This window comes from Schistocerca piceifrons, chromosome 2 (assembly GCF_021461385.2).
Source record: "Schistocerca piceifrons isolate TAMUIC-IGC-003096 chromosome 2, iqSchPice1.1, whole genome shotgun sequence".
Classification (NCBI taxonomy): Eukaryota; Metazoa; Arthropoda; class Insecta; order Orthoptera; family Acrididae; genus Schistocerca; species Schistocerca piceifrons.
Genome location: NC_060139.1, coordinates 19606263 through 19626270, shown reverse-complemented (window position 1 = coordinate 19626270; position 20008 = coordinate 19606263). Strand labels below are relative to the sequence as shown.

The 20008-nt window shown below is 40.2% G+C and overlaps 1 pseudogene; it reads right to left on the bottom strand.

Moving 5' to 3' along the window:
- Window positions 1–5741: 5741 nt before the first annotated feature.
- LOC124778140 lies at window positions 5742–5859 on the bottom strand (annotated as a pseudogene).
- Window positions 5860–20008: the final 14149 nt, after the last annotated feature.

Genomic DNA, 20008 nt, shown 5'->3' with positions numbered 1-20008 from the left:
ATTGATAACACAAAATTGTATACTCCTTTCTTTGTAAAAAACTTTGGATGTCTGGGTTTTATTCTATGCAATATAGTATACCTGTCATCTAAATTCTTTGTCTCAATTGGAGGGAGACAAAACTTACTGTATACATTTGGAATTTGGGTGAATAATTTTTTTGTAGAAATACTAATATGTGCAAATGTTCTGTTTTATTTAAAATTTTTGTTTGCTGTTATATAAACTGCTGACCTTCACTTAGGAATCTTAGTTATTTTGTGTGCAAGAGGCAGTGTGGTTCCCCTCGGGAACGGAACTGTGTAGCGCGCGCAAATTGTGGTTGGCCTACGTAGAAAAGGTGGAACAAGAGTCAGTCGGGAACGAGCTACCAAACTGTGCACTGCCATGTAAAAGTTGTATATTGTGCTGGTTCCGAGAGAGGCTTTTTCTGCCACTGTCCAATGCCTCGTATGGATGGATAAATAGCTGGAACGATTCTGGAATTGGTATCCATCATCGCCACCAAGGAGGGACAGAGTCCAGCAATTCTGCCTGCAAATCCACCTACCAACATGCAGTTGCCACCATATTGCGCAATCACTGTAACTGAATACTATAATAATGTACAGTGAAGGATCAGCTATTGGACGTGTTAGTGTGCTCAAATATAAGGTAACTTATAACTGAATTCATGTACCTACCTTGATTTTTTTCCCTTATCATAACACCTCTCAGGTTCCTCTCCGTTTGAACTAAAGTGATTACCGAGTGTCCTTACTGAAAGAAGATTAAAGCCCAGTGTTTTGGTAATTAATGCCTCTTCAACATAATAAAAAGAAAGTTAAAGTTAATGTGGCAAGAGAGTGAGTTAAAGTAAATGATGTTTGCTGAAAATAATTTTCCTATTAAAACTGATTATTAATATGTTGTTGCCAACATCAAAATTTAAAGTTCTTAAGACTGGGGCGTATAAACTTTTGCTTGGTAAATGATCTCATTGCTGTCTGTAGTAAATTTTAAAAGGTGAGTCAGTTTCTTGTAAATCTGTCGACATTGTGTTTCACTGCAGCAAAAGTCGTGAATTTCAGTTGTGGAAAATTATATTTGCTTGCTAAGCACTTGTTTCTTTCGGGTATTGAAAGTGCATATTAATAGTGTAATAAGATCCACAGGTTATCCTTTACCACTATTTATGAAAACAATAATTTCTTTATTCAAAACACAGTGAAAAGTAACCTGTTAGCGAATTCCAATTAATTTTCATTTTAAATGGTAAAGTATTTAACTGAGAGAGACTTGACCTCTGTCCCCATCCATGATGAAGGTTCCCGTATTCTGCCTGGAGGGAGTGCTTTTGAAGATATAATTTTGCCCTCTACAAATTTCTATTACATTCCGGAACATTAGAGAGTATTCGAGGGCATTCCACAACATTCCAGAATGTTCTGGAATGATCGACAATGATCCGGGATATTCTGGAATGTTCGGGAATAATGTGGAGCTTTTGGATATATTCCAGAGTGTTCGGGAACATTCCAATTCATTGTGGAACATTCCAGAACACTTTAGGATGTTGTGAAGTGTTCTGGAACATTGACGATCATTCGAAGCCTTTTAGGTATGTTCTGGAATTCGCCATTTGTGGGACTAACCATTGGTTGGTGTATATAAAGCAAGACCCGTCGTGGGTTCGAATGTCAGTGATGAAGGGAGGAACCGAAGAAGTAGTGGATTGATTAAATAAGGACAAACAGTGAATTTTGGGTAAACTGAATATAAATCGAAAATGAAGTGTGGAAACTATGTAAAGTGTATTTAGTGTATTTGTTAGTAAAAAGTTGATTTGACTTACACTTTAGACAATGCCCAAACGTAAAAGAGGAGGACATCTTGTCACTTCAGAAGTAAAATGACGAAAGCAAACAGCGAGAAAACGAAACAGACGAAGGGCGCGAAACACGTTTAAGTTCCCAACAAACGAGACTGAGCACAGTGAGAAGCAGAGAAACCGAAGAACAACGAAATGAACGGACTGAAGGATCAAGAATGTCGAAAAGTACCTATCCAGAATGTCTTGCTGAAAGGAAAATTTTGGCAACTAAAAATAATATTGTCGACGATATGAGCTTCAATATCCAAAAGCAAATTCCCAGTGAAGAGAGAATATACTATCGATCGACACAATTGTAAACAATGAACAAAGTATGAACTTTCCTACAGAATTTTTGAAATCTGTGCAACTACCAGGCATACCATTACACTGCCTTCGACTTAAAACTGGATCTCTGATCACACTACTTAGAAATATTAACTCATTAAAACTATATAACGGATCAAGGATGACAGTCAAACAGCTGTCGAATAATCAAAATATCCACGGGTGTACTGCCGGTCTACAGTGTCCAACCGGCACAATATTTCGGCGATCATACATGTCGCCATCATCAGGTGAACTGACGGACTGAGCTCCTGTGAACGTGCCGGCACGGAGATCCGTACGCTATGGTTGCTCAGAGGGAATTGGGTTCGGTCGCGGCGGCGGCCGATCTAAATACCCTCCGCCCGCGGCGCGCTCCTTCCACCGTCCGCGCCCCGCGCCACGGTCGCGCGGTGGAACAGATTGCGACGGCGTCTGAGATGACGTCGGTGTGATGGCTCTGTCCGCCGTGGTCGTCACAACTATACGTTTCCTCGATTTACTCTTGATTAACCCAATCGCTGTTTCCCAAGCCTTGCTAAAATTATAGCCACAGTCACGGTTTATGAGGTCGTCATTGGTGCGATTTTCGATGGCCTCTCTAACAACGCTGTCCCAGTATCTCGACGTCTGTACCAGAATCCTCGTGCGTGATCCATGGCGTGATTTTCCGACAAACAATGTTCAGCGACCGCCGACTTGCTCGGATACATCAGTCGAGTGTGCCTCTGGTGTTCACGGCATCGATCCTCGACGGTACGCATCGTCTGACCAATATACGACTTGCCACATTGACACGGAATCTGGTACACGCCGGCCTTCCTCAAACCTAGGTCATCTTTGGCGCTCCCCACCAGTGCACGAGTTTTATTCGGAGGACAAAACACAGTTCCGACGCGGTGTTTCTTCAAAATGCGGGCGATTTTCCCCGAGAGTGCGCCTGTATATGGAATAAACACAGTGCCTTCCTCCTCCCTCGTGATTTCATCCATCTCCACAGGTTGTGCTGTAGTGGTTGGGCGGAGAGCACGTTGAATCTGCCACTCTGAGTACCCATTTTTTCGAAATACAGTTCTCAGATGTTCCAATTCCTGGGGTCAGAGACAGTGCGCGCCCTATGTACTAGAGCTTTAAGTACCCCATTCCTCTGTGAAGGGTGGTGGCAGCTGTCTGCGTGCAAATACAGATCAGTGTGCGTTGTCTTCCGATACACCCCATGACCTAGGGTGCCGTCAGCCCTTCTCTTGACCAAGACGTCTGGGAAAGGTAATTTACCCTCCGTTTCAGTCTCCATAGTGAATTTGATGTTGGGATGTACGGAGTTTAGATGTGTAAGTAAGTCAAGGAGTTTATCCATACCATGTGGCCAGATGACGAATGTATCGTCCATGTAACGGAAAAAGCAAGTAGGTTTCCATTCTGATGACGACAGGGCTTCCTCCTCGAAGTTCTCCATGTACAAATTCGCTACCACCGATGAGAGTGGGCTACCCATGGCGACTCCCTCCGTTTGTTCGTAGTATTCCCCGCTAAAAAGAAAATACGTGGAAGTCAAGACATACCTAAAAAGTTCAGTGGTCTTATCAAATACGCCGGGAGAAACTCAAGAATCAGCTATCGAATAACATCATCGATGCCGAACTTGTGACTGGAAAGTACAAAGAGCACACAAAATTTATCCCCAGAATACCACTGATCTCTACTGAACTGCCATTCCAGTTCAAAAGACTGCAGTTTCCAATCAAATTAGCCCACAGTTAACAAAGCGGAAGGACAAACTTTCAAATATTGCGACATCAACCACAAAGACCACTGACTGTCAATTATACGTAGCTTGCTCTCGAGAAGGAAGTTCGAAAAATTTGTACATGTACAAAATTAAAAGTATTGATTATAAACAAATATTTCAAACATTTAGAATATATTTTCAATAATCTATTTAGGTCTTATACTTTAACAATGGTTTTAAATAGAATATGTTTTGAATAAAACAAATTTGCTGCATATACGAGGGCGGTTCAGAAAGTAACCTCCGATTGGTCACAGTGCGGGTTGTGGGGGGAGTAGCGACGCCATCTGTGCGTTCACGCACTCAACAGGTCAGTCGGCATCAAGCCGTGGTCGAGTGAACGTCGTACCTGCGCTAGTTTAGTTTTTGTGGCAGTTTGAAATGTGTGCTGCAATAGAAAACCCCGCCAAATGTGAAGTGCGTGCTGTCATAAGCTTTTTAACAGCCAAAGGATATTCTGCAGCAGCTATTCATCGTGAGCTTTGTGCCGTGTAGGGACCAAGAGTTATGAGTGAAGGAGTTGTCCGTGAATGGGTACGTTTATTTAAAAGTGGACGAGAAAACGTTCATGATGAAGAGAGGAGTGGTAGACCATCATTGGTGACTGACGAACTCGTTCAGACAGTTGATGCAAAAGTTCGTGAAAATCGACGTTTCTCAATGTCGGAGTTGTCTACTGGTTTTCCACAGATTTCTAAGACTTTCTTGTACGAGATAGTGACAGCAAGATTGGGTTACCGTAAGTTCTGTGCACGATGGGTGCCCAAAATTCTTACCGACCACCACAAAACTCAAAGAATGGCCTCTGCATTAGACTTTCTGTCACGTTATGAGGACGAAGGAGAACCATTGTTAAACAGAATCGTGACCGATGACGAAACCTGGATTAAGTACGTGAACCCTGAGACAAAAGAACAATCAAAGATGTGGGCACATTCAAATTCGCCTACCAAACCAAGAAAAGCCTCGCAAGATTTTTCTGCCAGTAAACTGATGGCAACGGTGTTTTGGAATGCCAAAGGAGTGTTGTTGGTTGAATTCATGGAACGTGGTACGACCATTAATCAAGACGTGTACTGTGAAACAATAAAAAAGTTACGACGGGCTATACAGAACAAACGCCGTGGTATGCTGACTTCCGGTATCGTTTTTTTGCACTATAACGCCCGTCCTCACTCTGCTCGCAGAACAATGGCCCTTCTTGAGTCCTTCAAGTGGGACGTTATCAACCATCCACCTTATAGCCCAGACCTGGCGCCAAGTGATTATCACCTCTTCATGCATTTGAAGAAATGGCTCTGGTCACAGCGGTTTGATGACGACGAATAGCTCAAAGATGCGGTCACAGGCTGGCTCCAGGCACAAGCGGGTGATTTTTATGCAGAAGGAATTTCAAAGCTTGTGAAGAGATACGATAATATATTAAAATATTTTTATTTAACTTGGTGTATTTTTTTAAATCAACCGGAGGTTACTTTCTGAACGGCCCTCATACTTTAAAGTTTTTTACTGCTTATAATTTAAAGTTTACCCTTTTACTCCAACTATTTAAAACTAAAAGTAAACTTCTCCCGCACAGGCTATGAAGGCTCGAAGGTACCGACTGGCCGCCGTGTCATCCTCAGCCCACAGGCGTCACTGGATGTGGATATGGAGGGGCATGTGGTCAGCATACCGCTCTCCCTGCCGTGAGTCAATACACGAGACCGGAGCCGCTACTCCTCAGTCAAGTAGCTCCTCAGTTTGCCTCACAAGGGCTGAGTGCGCCTCGCTCGCCAACAGTGCTCGGCAGGCCGGATGGTCACCCATCCAAGTGCTAGCCCAGTCCGACAGCGCTTAACTTCGGTGATATGACGGGAACCGGTGTTACCACTGTGGCAAGGCCGTTGGCGCTCCACCTATCACACCATCTCATATCAACCCCTGAGTGAAGCCGGGCATTCTGGATAGTAAATAATCTTACCTCAATGTAAACACATAATTGTTTAATTCACTGGAAAAGTACTGCTGTCAGACGCAAGATTCTAACCCTGAGTTCCTCGCGAGGGCCCAGAGCCGAACACGAGTGGGGTTGGGATGACCATGTGCGACCGACCGACAGGTTCACTCGTTGCGGCGAGCTACTTCATCTGGTACATAATATGGTGACGTCGCATTATCAACATGTTTCATCCACTTTTCGGGTATTTCCAACATTTGCGAACCCATGTGTCTTATATTGACTTGCCTCAGCGCCATCTATGTCGCTTCATAGGTTTTTAAACTTAATAAGAATCATCCTGTATACATGCTTGCCATTAAAAATTGAAGACTACTGGCAGGAAACGTCAAATTGGCAAGCTATAATATGCATTTTTGTGCAAATGTTCGTAGGATATCGGGGTAGCAGCATCTTAGTGGATGCTTTTCTTTCTCGATGTCCGTTCGATCACAAAAAGTAAATTACAGTGAAAATCAAAAGTATTTTATTTGCAACAGCAGTTCGCTACACCTCCCAGTTACTTCCGACTTAGACGCTTGTCTTAGCGTGGTACCATTTTACAATTCCTTCGTCATAGGAACAGCCGCCTGTGCTTTCTGCCTATTCTCTACGATAGTCCACAGCTCGTTGTCTGGGCGAATAAATTGAAACGTCCCCTTAGAAAACTTAATGAATTACTGTGCAGATAAACCTCTTACACTATTTGATTTTCAAACAGCTGAGCAGAACTGAACGTACTATTCTATACGTGATCAACACTAAGCTGAGGCACAATATTTTTAGCGCAACGCAATCTGACTTTCAAAAATACCTACAAAAGAATCGCCCCGACTAACATTAACCTATACATTTCACAAATCACTTACCTCACAAAAATCTTCGTTACTCGAACTACTGCAATACAGCGAGCGCCAATACTGCTAGCTAAATAAGAGATTCTAACTACTGAAGGCACTAACTACTGATAGGCACAGTTAGCAAATGAAAGATTTTGATAGAGAACAAGCAATGTATTTACCTTAGTAGTGTTCAAAAGTCAATATATATATATATATATATATATATATATATATATATATATATATATATATATATATCAGTCCATCATATCCAATATTACAAATTTACTCTTTCTGATGGACACACGTCCTGATCGTCCGCTCTCAAAATTGCGCCATCTCTCTCCCCATATCCACCACTGCTGGCGGCTCACCTCCAACTGCTCAACGCTACGTGCTGTTAACAGCCAACTGCCCAACACTACAATGGCGAATATTACTCCGACAATGCAAACCAACCACAGCCTTCACACAGCACAGTCAATGATTTTCATATAGAGTGCTACATGCCCTTACCAACATAAAAACCTAAACAGCCTACTTACATAGCCCCCATGCTCCCCACAAAAAATTTTACAAATTGTTTTGGGCACTGGCCAATACATTGAAAAGTCCCCTTTAAACAATTGTACATGACTGTGCTTAAACTGAAACACAATATTTTTAGCGCAACGCAATCTGACTTTCAAAAATCCCTACAAAAAACATGGCCCTGACTGACATTAAACTATACCTTTCAGAAATCACTTATCTCACAAAAATCTTCATTACTCGAACTACTGCAATACAGGGAGCGCCACTACTGCCAGCTAAATAAAAGATTCAAACTACGGAAGGCACTAACTACTGATAGGGATAGTTAGCAAATGAAAGATATTAATAGAGAACAAACAATGTATTTACCTTGATAGTCATAATATATATAGCAGTTCATGACAAATTACAAAACTCCGCCATCTCTCTCCCCACATCCACCACTGCTGGCGGCTCACCTCCAACTGTGCAACGCTACACGCCGTTCACAGCCAGCTGCCTAACACTACAATGGCGAGTATTACAACAATGCAAAGCAGCCACAGACTGCACACAGCACAGCCAGTGATTTTCATACAGAGGTGGCGTTACCAATAAAAAAACCTAAACAGCCTACTTACATAGCCCCCATGCTCCCCACAAAAAATTTTACAAATTGTTTTGGACAATGGCCAATAATGATTTGATAAAATTTTTCATAATTACAATAACAAAGATATCAAATGCACACACTTATTGATACAATGTTGGTCAAAAGCTAAACTTTCTCACAGTCCATAGATACAGTCCTGATTGTTCATCACAGTAAAATAGCAGTGTTTTTCTCAAAGTTTGAGCAGTAAAAGGAAATGCACACGGTAGTAGTGGATTTCCATGCAGTCTTGAAGAAGTAGTGTTGTCCTTCCAACGGAAAGACGGTGCTGACTCTTGACATGCTGACAGATAATGGGCTACAACAGAGCAAACCCACAGCAGAGAGTCATTCGACGTTTTGAAGAATATTGGTAGGTAGTTCATCAAAGAGCAGACCCATTGTAGTCCTGGTAGAGAGTATGGTATTGGTGAGTCATCAAAGGTGCAGATCCAGTGCAGTCCTTGTAGAGATTGTGGTATTGGTGGGCCACCAGAGGTGCAGACCCACTGTAGTCCTTGTAGAAATAATGGTATTGGTGAGTCAGCAAAGGTGTAACCCACTGTAGTCCTTGTAGAAATAATGGTACTGGTGGGTCATCAAAGATGCGGACCCACTGTGGTCCTTGTAGAGACAGCCAGCAGCCATCTGTTGCGACTGTGCAGGTGCACAATCACCATCGAAGAGTCTTGCGGTCAATATAGCAAGTCCATAAACCACCACTTGTGTACTCGCAAAGTTCTTTTCTAATTGTCTGTAGAACCAGCAATGCTGTTAACCAGTCCCTTGCTGAAGTAGTAACACACGTGCAAACACTATCAGTCCCTACTTCTCACATATTGTCCATATACTATGACCAACAGAAACGTGTGCAGTGAAATGGAACTTACAAGTTAATAATATGATGAACTGGTGTCAATCACAATTTTATAACATAAGAATACAATAACAAAGGTACAAAATACATCATTAAAGAACATAACAATACAGATAACGTTTGTAGTACAGGCTTTACAAAAGAATCGAAATAACATATACATCAGTGTCACAGGAATTATGACCTAAGTTCATACATAAAAGATCAGAATAACTTTTGAAACATCAACTTCACACATGAGCTTTAAAGCAGTACAGAATAAATAATATCTAAACATCTTTACAAAGTAAATAACATATTACCAGAAAAATTCTACAACATAACTCTTATTAGCTAAACACATAAAGACAGGAAAAACACAAATATACAAGAGTACACAAACATATAGCGGAATAATACAAAAGGAAGGGACAGGGTTTGTTGGACTGCAGTATTTTGCAAACAAAACTTTCTTTACTTCTTGGAGATCTCCCTTCATTCATCATTATTCCCAAAAAGTCCTATCTATACCTGCTTTCTATATTCTATTTATATTTCTTTCAAAATAATTATTTCTCAGTGCACAATACTCATTTTGGCCCAAATCTTTTTCATATAACTTCTCAATGCATTCTTTCACTATTCTCCATAGTCAGTATCTTATATAGTCTACCCCTCTTAAGCTAACTTAAATCTACTGAGCTCAGATGCTAAACTAAGGGACGAGGCAATGCAGCAGCACAAAACAATTAACACAAACAACAATGATAAAAAATACAAAAGGCAAAGCAAGCAGCATAAATTACAACTAATATAAGGCAATGAGCAGCAAACAAGAAAAATAAATGCTTAGTAAAACTGGCTTAACAGTGTAATGTATAGTGAAATTTAGTAGCACTATGCCTGGCAGACAATAGCAGAAAATGCTATAACTAATACCTAAGCATGGCAAAGATCAAGCAGTAAAAATATTACACTAAAGTCAACAATGCAGACAAGGGAAATGTCTATTCACATCTTAATGTCTAAGTAATTAAAGTGGTGCACCACAACAACTTATTGTAAAAAAAATATTACCATGTACTTGAAAAGAAAATTGTGTGTGCAGTTACTGTTACTAGTCCCTTCTTATTGTTCTTTCCTTTCCAAGAGCTCCTATTTCGAAGAATGTGGATCATAAAGTAATTATTTAATAGATCTGTTGACAGAAAGTGTTCACATTAGCAAATGCATTTAATTTTATTTTATGAAACCAATGCTGCAAGACAGCTGGAAACCAGATATCAAATGAAATAAGCAATTACGCAAACCAAAGCATAAAAATATCATTCAATAGTCATGTGACATTTCATAAGTTAGTAGAAACTCTCTCAACTCTCGTAGAAAGACGCTTGTCATAATTAGGTGTGCAGATGTAAAAATATTTCTCGTCATTTCATTAGGCATTTCTGTAAATATCATAAATTAAGAGCCCCACAGTGTAATCATATGTTTTCAAGTTCGACCGTGTCGTTTTTGCGATGCTTTCTACAAAGGAATGTCAGAAGCGAGGTTAATGGCCTCTTTTTTTCTCCACCTAATGGCTTTTTCTCCGGGCGGCTGGCCCAGCTGGGCGCCACAACGCATTACATCAAGGTCACTTAGCTTTCTTACCGAAATATTTACGACAGCAGTTTCCGCTACAGTGACAGTCTCATATAAAAATTTCACAGGTCGAAAATTTGCGTTACAAATGTGTAGAAAAAAAATCCTTTAAATATAACAGCGTCAAAGAAATTTTCGCCAGCATTGTGATACATTCACGCATATACACACATTTCATAACTCTTAAAGTACGATTCTTGGTTTCCAACAACCTTTCTCACATATCAGCCTCCCTAACCACTACCCATTATTCCTTACCTTATTCGTCGACACTTCTTCAATATTTCATCATTACAGATATGTAGCATAATCAAATAACTCATATAGCATCAGCTTACTGATCATAAACATACCGCAACAGCATAATACACATAGTCATCGAAATAATAACATCATAACACCTCAGTCAACTCTCAAAATCGTCGTAGCTTCCTCCAATAATTTCAAAACCTAAAAAAATTCACTGCTCATGTCAAAAGTGTCATCTGCCTCAAACGTACTTTAAAAATCATAATCCCATACCAAATACATCATTCAAAGCTCTCATAGTATCACAATGGTTCCGGAAAAATATGAACAGTTTATAACGTACAGACAAAATTTCATAAGTGTGAAGTTATCCAACTCTGTAATTGCGTAAACATCTGTCACTGATGTAGTAAAAAAATGTTTATCTCTCAGTTAAATGATCAGATAGCTGTGTAATTTGTGTGTTAGAGAAATATGGTACCGATGTGTAAAGTTGTATAAGCAAATACCATATTAGCTAGGGCTCCTTGTGCTTGCCTACTTTGGTAGGCGTGTACCCCCCTGAGGATTAATGTAATTATACCCTCTGGTGTTACAGAGTACAGCAATGGAATGAAATGTATCCCGAAAATCCTTTGTACCATTGTACTTCAAATATCTTTAAAAATGCATGTTTTAAGTGTGAAATTGATCACTCAAATACGTGTACTGTAGCTCTAAATGTGCGTCTTGCTGTAAGATAATCTCTGTGGAAGTGTCGTAGTTATCGTCCTCCGAAAGCTAAGTTCTGCAGAAGTCAATGTACTTACCTCATGATAAACAAAAGTGAAATGCTTTGCGTATAGATATCTTAGTTATTACGCTTATTGCCGTGATGAAGAAAGTACTGTGCTGTAACATATTGTTGTGCTACCGAAAAGGCAGTCTCATTGTAGCTATACCACAAAAGTTACTACTAAAACATGTTTTACTTTGCAGAATAATGCAGAAAAACTGTGCAGATATAAAACAGAAACACTGCAAAAGCAACATTGTAAATTGTCACTCATTACTAGCGTCGTGATAAAATCGTGTAGCTGTCACATAAACTAACCACTGTGTCATCTGGTATCTCACAGAAAGTACTTTAAATCCAGAATGTATTTTCAAGTAAACCAAAATGTTGCATTAAAATCTCATTAGCAGTACTGGTAAATGTTCTAAGTATGTAAGTCTTACAGTCGTTCCATAATCGTGCAACTAACAAGCAAGAATGCACACACACAATAACACTGGGTCGTCTGTTCACAATAACAATGCATTCGTAATTTCTGTTTAAAAATGTTCCCTAGGTTCTTGACTGGATATTTAACTTCAAACATTGTTGCATAGTAACAGTTTCTAAGTCTGACAATGCATACTAGAAACGTGAAGTTAAGAGTTTTATGGCAAAGACAAAGTTAAAAAGCAGATTATCTCTCAATAAGCGGTTTTACATGTGAAGTGTGGTGCAATCCTTTACTCTTCATAGTACTCAGAGTTTGAACTTGAATGCAATTGTCAGGCGGTATACGTCGGTAAAGAATACTGGAATTTTTCTCAAGGTTAGCGTCTATGTAATTTTTCTCTGAGCCACCTGGCGCACGCGGCTGCCTGCTGTGCGAGTCATTGTCTGTCTCTTTGTTGGCGCGCGTCGTTATTGGGATTAGGAGACCTAACTTCTACAAATTCGCCTTGCCGAGAGGGCCCAGTCGTGTTAGAATCCCGCCAGTTCTGATGAAATTGATGTCTGTCGTTATGATTATATCGTCTGTCGTCATGTCGGTAGATTCCGTAGTTTCTTCCTTGTCGGTCACGTGGTGGAGAATTTCTCCCTGAATCGTAACTCCGCGCTGAACTGTTGCGTCTGAAGTTATTCTGTCTCCCCTGGTAATAATTGTTTTGGTTCCCATATTGTCTGTTTCTGTGGTTATCTCTGTCATGTTCATTACTACGGAAATGTGATCTTTCTCTGTAACTATTATTACTCTGCCAGTGGTTGTCATAAGGGTGGTGTCTGTTTTGGTCACGATTTGCGTTGTAAGAATAGCCTTGTCGTGTCCAGTTATTGTTTCTGTCGTCACGGAATTGTGACGTATGTGACCTGTAGTGATTGTTTTCCTGTTTTCGCATCCCGGGACTGTCTGTGTCAATTTCTAATTCTTGTAGGAGTCCCTGAAAAGCTTCAATGTCGTCTTTGCAACGTCCTGCTAAAATAATATGTCGTAAATGTTCAGGCAATTTGAGTAAGCAAATGCAGATGAGTTCTGAGGGGCTGCATGGGTTTGAAAGATACTGATTCTTATGCGACATGTCTTCAAAATATTTCACAAGACTGGAGAATTCAGATTGTTCGAAATGTTTCATCATTATGATGCCATGTTTTACTCGGTCTTGTGTGGCTTGAGATCAATATGCTGAGAGGAAGGCATGGTAAAATTCTCCTTCACTGTGGCAATTGTGAATGACCGATCGCATTCTTACAGCTGGTTCATTCTCTAAGTAGCCACACATAAATTCTAATCTGTGTTCTAACGACCAGTTGGGAGGAAAACAATGAGAGAATTGATGGAGCCATGCTTGTGGATGAATGTCGTTGCCAGAATTCTTAAATGTTTTGAATTTACGTATAGTAATGAACAGCTTATAGTCAAAATCATCATGTCGGCGAGTCGCATATAGGTCATTGTTACGTCGTGTCGGCCGTTCCATCTCAAAATTCGGTGCACATTGCCAATTTCTTTCATAACTTCCGAAATGCCCTGTGTTATTATTTTGGGGCTTTTCCGTATTTCTAAGTCCCTCTTCCCGTGTTGGAGCGCGAGTGTCCTCTGAAATACGTACTTCTTGTATTACCTGTGTCAGCTGATCTTGTACTTCCCGGATTTCTCTTTGGTGTTGCGTATTAATTTGATTCAGATTTTGTTTCAGTTTCCTAATTTGTTCGCTCTCTTCTGTGTCATTAAAGACTACCGGTTTTGTGTCATTCAGATTATCATCTACCTTCATAGATAAATTAGTGAATTGATCCGAAAGTTCGGCTACTTTCTCCGATAGTGTACTTATTTCCTCAGTGTGTTTTTCTGAACCAAGTCTCAGAGTATCTACTGTGTCCTTTAAGTTTTCCTGAGTTTTTGCAAGTTGTGTAACCGAATCGGTATATGCAACTGAGTCAAATTTAGCTTGCAAGGTCTCATGATTTTCATGAACAATAGTTTGCAGTTCTTTTATGGCTGCTTCGTGATTCTGTAATACATTTTCATGCCGCGAAAAAATAGGTTGAAAATGCTCACAAATTTGAGTTTTTACGTCATTACAGACTTTTTGACATTTCGATTCAGTGTTATGTAACTCAGTAGTTAAATCTTCACGTGTTTGTTCAAGAGTTTGTTTCAATGAGTCTAACTTTTGAAGCTGTTGCTGAGTTTGTCTCTGATTTTGTTCCATTGTGTCTAACTGTTGCTGTGTTTGTCTCTGATTTTGTTCCATTGTGTCTAACTTTTGAAGATTTTGTTCCATTGTGTCTAATTTCTGTAGCCTTTGTCCCATTTGTTGCATTAATTGTAATAACAATGCACTGGTGTCTGAAACATGTTCCTCAGTGCTTTTCGGCAGTGAATTTGCGCCGGCAACATTCACATTTTGACAAGCGGAAAATGTGTCTTGACTCATTTGAGAAAACGGTGAGAACCCAAAAGCTGAGTCTACAGTATTTGCAATATTGTGTTCTGTCATTCCCGATTCCTGAGGCGAGCTGTTGCCGACCAATCGATCGATAATGCTTCCCTGTTCACTACCTGTTTCACTGTCTACACCTTTATTTGGCGCCCACTCCATTTCCCTAGGCACAGTTACCAAATTACTACTTTGAATGTCTGTTAATTCATTACACAGCGGTGCTGGTAAGCTACACTCGTCGTCACTATTATTTCTCAGTTTACTTTGGAGCCTAGTGTTACGTTTTTCACACGCCATTATTGCCACAATATTTCACACGATAACACAGAAAAGCACAATTTGAAGAGCAAAAATAACACATTAACATAGCACTGAAAATAATATCTAGTTAATTGCAGCTGCGAAATACTTGGTGCAAATCTACATGCATGCCACAACTGTTTTACTGTACAACAATGAAAAACTACAACTACAAAGGAGATTCTCTCTACAATTACGCGCTAGCAATAAACAAAATCTACGCTAATTACACAAACTACAAGGAAAAAATCAGAAGATTCCAGTGAGGTATCCTCGGCTAAGGGTCGACATATGTAACGTCCCCTTTAAACAATTGTACATGACTGTGCTTAAACTGACACACAATATTTTTAGCGCAACGCAATCTGACTTTCAAAAATCCCTACAAAAAACATGGCTCTGACTAACATTAAACTATACCTTTCAGAAATCACTTACCTCACAAAAATCTTCATTACTCGAACTACTGCAATACAGGGAGCGCCACTACTGCCAGCTAAATAAAAGATTCAAACTACGGAAGGCACTAACTACTGATAGGGATAGTTAGCAAATGAAAGATATTAATAGAGAACAAACAATGTATTTACCTTGATAGTCATAATATATATAGCAGTTCATGACAAATTACAAAACTCCGCCATCTCTCTCCCCACATCCACCACTGCTGGCGGCTCACCTCCAACTGCGCAACGCTACGCGCCGTTCACAGCCAGCTGCCTAACACTACAATGGCGAGTATTACAACAATGCAAAGCAGCCACAGACTGCACATAGCACAGCCAGTGATTTTCATACAGAGGTGGCGTTACCAATAAAAAAACCTAAACAGCCTACTTACAACATATTTGTTAAAATTTTTTCACGATGCAATAACAAAGAAATCAAATGCACACACTTATTGATCCAATGTTGGTCAAAATCAAAAGCTAAAATTTTCTCACAGTCCATAAAGACAGTCCTGATCATTCATCACAGTAAAATTGCAGTGTTTTTTTTTCCAAAGTTTGAGCAGTAAAAGAAAATGCACACCGATGTGGTGGATTTCCATGCAGTCTTGAGGGAGTTGTATTGTCCGTCCAACGGAAAGACAGTGCTGACTCTTGACATGCAGACATGTAATGAGCCACAACAGAGCAAACCCACAGCAGAGTCAGACGAAGTTTTGAAGAATATTGGTAGGTAGGTCGTCACAGAGCAGACCCACTGTAGTCCTGGTAGAGATTATGGTATTGGTGGGCCACCAGAGGTGCAGACCCATTGCAGCCCTTGTAGAAATTATGGTATTGGTGGGCTATCAAAGATTCAGACCCACTGTAGTCCTCGTAGAGACGGCCAACAGCCATCTGTTGCGACTGTGCAGACGCACAATCACCATCGAAGAGTCTTGCGGACAATATAGCAAGTCCATAAACCACCACTTGTGCACTGAAAAGTTTTTGGAATTGTCCTTAGAACCAGAAATGCTGTTAATCAGTCCCTTGCTGAATTATTAACACACGTGCAAACACTAACAGTCCCAACTTCTTATCTATTGTGCATATACTATGACCAACAGAAACAGTGAGCAGTGAAAAGTAACTTAATTTGATGAACTGGTGTCTTAACCTATACGTTTCACAAATCACCTCACAAAAACATTCGTTACTCGAACTACTGCAATACAGCGAGCGCCAATACTGCTAGCTAAATAAGAGATTCTAACTACTGAAGGCACTAACTACTGATAGGCATAGTTAGCAAATGAAAGATTTTGATAGAGAACAAGAAATATATTTACCTTAATAGTGTTCAAAAGTCATTATATACATATATATATATATATATATATATATATATATATATATATATATATATATATCAGTCCATCATATCCAATATTACAAATTTACTCTTTCTGATGGACACACGTCCAGATCGTCCGCTCTCAAAATTGCGCCATCTCTCTCCCCTTATCCACCACTGCTGGCGGCTCACTTCCAACTGCTCAACGCTATGCGCTGTTAACAGCCAACTGCCCAACACTACAATGGCGAATATTACTCCAACAATGCAAACGAACCACAGCCTTCACATAGCACAGTCAATGATTTTCATACAGAGCGCTACATGGCGTTACCAACATAAAAACCTAAACAGCCTACTTACAAAATGAAAGTCATATTGAGCTTGGTCGGGGCTGTGTAGTGGGTGATTAAACAGTTCCTATCGTAAACGATGCAGCGGCGTGTTCCTTGCAGCCTCAGTGTGGGGATGAGGAATATCATGAAGAAGGACAGTGCCTGATCACAACATTTCTCTTTCCTTGTCCTGAATTGCCCTTCATACACGATTATATCGAATCGCCCAACCCATTCACGTAACAAGCTCAGTGGTTGATACTCGCTACCTGCCCTGAACGCATGCATCATGAACAGGGTGACCAGAAACGATCTGAAAACTTTGTGCGGCTGTTACGGAGGCTGTTCAGAGAAATAAAGTGTTGAAAGTATTAATTAGATTGGACCATTTACGAGTTACTTAGCTCTTAAATCGGGCCAGTCAGGTCGCTGTGCATGCTAACTCTAGCAGTAGCATACGGTAAAGTGGGCTAATTCACAGTCATTTGTTTGCCTGTGAATTACCACTAGTTGAGAAGTTTATTACCAGTTAAAATGTGCCGTTTTTGGAAGTGATACATTGAAGCTACGTGAGCAAAGGCCACGTTTGTTTGGTTTGAGGAAACCAAACGAAGAACATGTATGACGACACTGTCTCTGCCAGGCTGCTTGAATGTGCGCGTGCGACCACGTGGTCGGATATCTTCAGTCCTGAATAAGTCGGAAACAGCGCAATCCATTTTTTCTTAACAATTATTTGTCAGCACAATGACTCCTGCAACATCCTTGCAAGTGTTTCAGACTGTTTCAGACCACCCTGTATCTCCTGTTTTAAAGTTGCTGCACCACTGCCACATTTTGCTGTTGAAAATGATAGTTATGTTTCGCGGGCTGCATGAAATCAACCAGAATCTCCCACCATGAAGAAATCGAATTACAACATGCACATCACACTTGGCAGGAGACTATCGCTCTTGGCATATTTACGTGCTCACTCTGCGCCCAGAAGTGAAAAGTGCGAAGTGTCGTGAACGACGGGCGTACTAAAGAAACATATGATTCCTGTAAGTACCGATAATTTCTATGGTAATAAAATGGTTTTGGCAAAATCCTTATTAGTTACCAGTTTGACATCTTTCGCGAGAATGATTTGCACTGTTCAAGTGTGGAGCTCTACTGGAAACAAATCTTCGATACAACTGCAGAGAATGAGAAGCTATTTATAAAAATCGTATGTTTATTCAGTCATAGTGGTCACACAACATAAAATCTTGACAGTAGAGAAGTCTCCTGTATACAGAAAACTATGGAATAACTCATTATTTGCAACCAATAATGGATAAATGCTACACGTGCGAGTCCATAAGCTCTGCAGGAGAACTTCTGTGTAGTTTGGATGCCAGGAAATATGGTATTAGCAGAAGTAAACAGTGAGGTAGGGCCATGAGTTGTGTTCAGGTAGATGACTTGGTAGAGCAGTTGCCCACAAAATGCAATAGTCCCACATTCGAGTCCCAATCTGGCGAATTTACAAAACAGAAACTGAATGATGGCATTATCGTAGAGAGTAATAGCCCTGAGGAGCATCCTTTGTCATTGTGTCCAAACAGTTATCAGACAGGACAGAATAGTACAAGTTCTGTTGTTATTATCGTTACTTAAATGCTGGAGTGGTTACAGATGCCTATCCTATGCCCAATATCATTGAAAAAATTAATGACTTGGGACTATGTACGTAATTTTCCACACTATATCTCAAAAGTGGTTACTACCAGGTGTAAGAAGTGCCAGAGGACCAGTTAAAGACCACAGTTATCATTTCATGGGGGCATTACCAATACCGACGAAGGATCTTTGGTCTAAAGAATGCATCAGCCCCATTTCAGTGATTGTTGCAAAGGATTTTTAAGAACGAAAACGTGTCAATACGTAGTTTACTTCAAGCATGTGAAGGAGCACATGAAAGAACTAGATGAAGTGCTTAATAGGCTGTGTACAGTTTGCTTAACACTGAATGCCGTGAAGCGCCTCTTTACAGTGACAGAAGTAAATTATCTAGGCCATGTCATCGGTCAAGACAGTATGAAGACCAACCCAAGGAATGTATGTGCCATGTGTGATTTCCTGCCAGCACACATGATGAAATAGTTACAAGCATTTTTAGGATTATAGAATTATTATAGAAGAGTTGCGATGGAATAAACTGACATTGACAGATCTATTAAAGAAGGGTGTAATTCTAGTCGATGGGTGAATACCATGATTTGTTCAACAAACTGAAGGAGGCAATAACAACTAGCACTTTATTAGTATCTCAGAATTATGAAGACAAACATATTATTTCATGTGATGCACACAACCAGACGACAGTATGTGCCCTAAACCAGGAAGTGAATGAGTAAGAACACCCATTAGCATATGCATAAAGTTAGTTAAATAAACCCAAAAAAATCACTCAACTACAGGAAATTAAATTCCAAATTTAACATACAGCGTCGTGTGTTTCAGGCATTTCCTATGTGGCTGGACTGACCAAGCAGCATTAAAATGGCAATTAGGCTTGAAAGATCCTGGGCACTGAAATGAACTAATTTTGGCCTAGAGCACAAGCCGGGTAGGAAATATTGTAATGCTGACAGGTTGATCATACCAGTCAGTGTCATATTAGTACTTGTTTGAGGCGTTGCAGAATAGCAGAGAGCACAAACTGGTGTGAAAGAGACCACCAACTGTTCAGTACACAGCCTCAGTTTGCTATACAAAATGTGTTGCTATCTAGGACAACGAAACTTGGCCATCTATCGTGGTTCCTGCACAACTAGGAGAATAAGTATTAGAGGAAGCTCACCACCATATGTTAGCAGACAATCAAGATGCGGAATGACAGATCATTGGATAGATGAACGATATTAGTACAGAATGGAAGACAGAATGTTGACCAGTATGTAAGAAATTGGATTCCATTGATTGGCGACTCCATGGAGTGTCCTGTGCTCCACGACCATATAATGGGTATACTTGGAAGGAGAGACAGCATTGGTCGTATTTTTTTGTTTTATTAAACGCAAAATCGATTTTCGGTCACTTAGTGACCATCTTCAGTGCTGTAATATATAATTTAAATTGGTAGGCACTGGTGTCAACAAGCTTAGATCGATCACATAAACTAAGCTGTAAGCTTGTTGACACCAGTGCCTACCAATTTAAATTA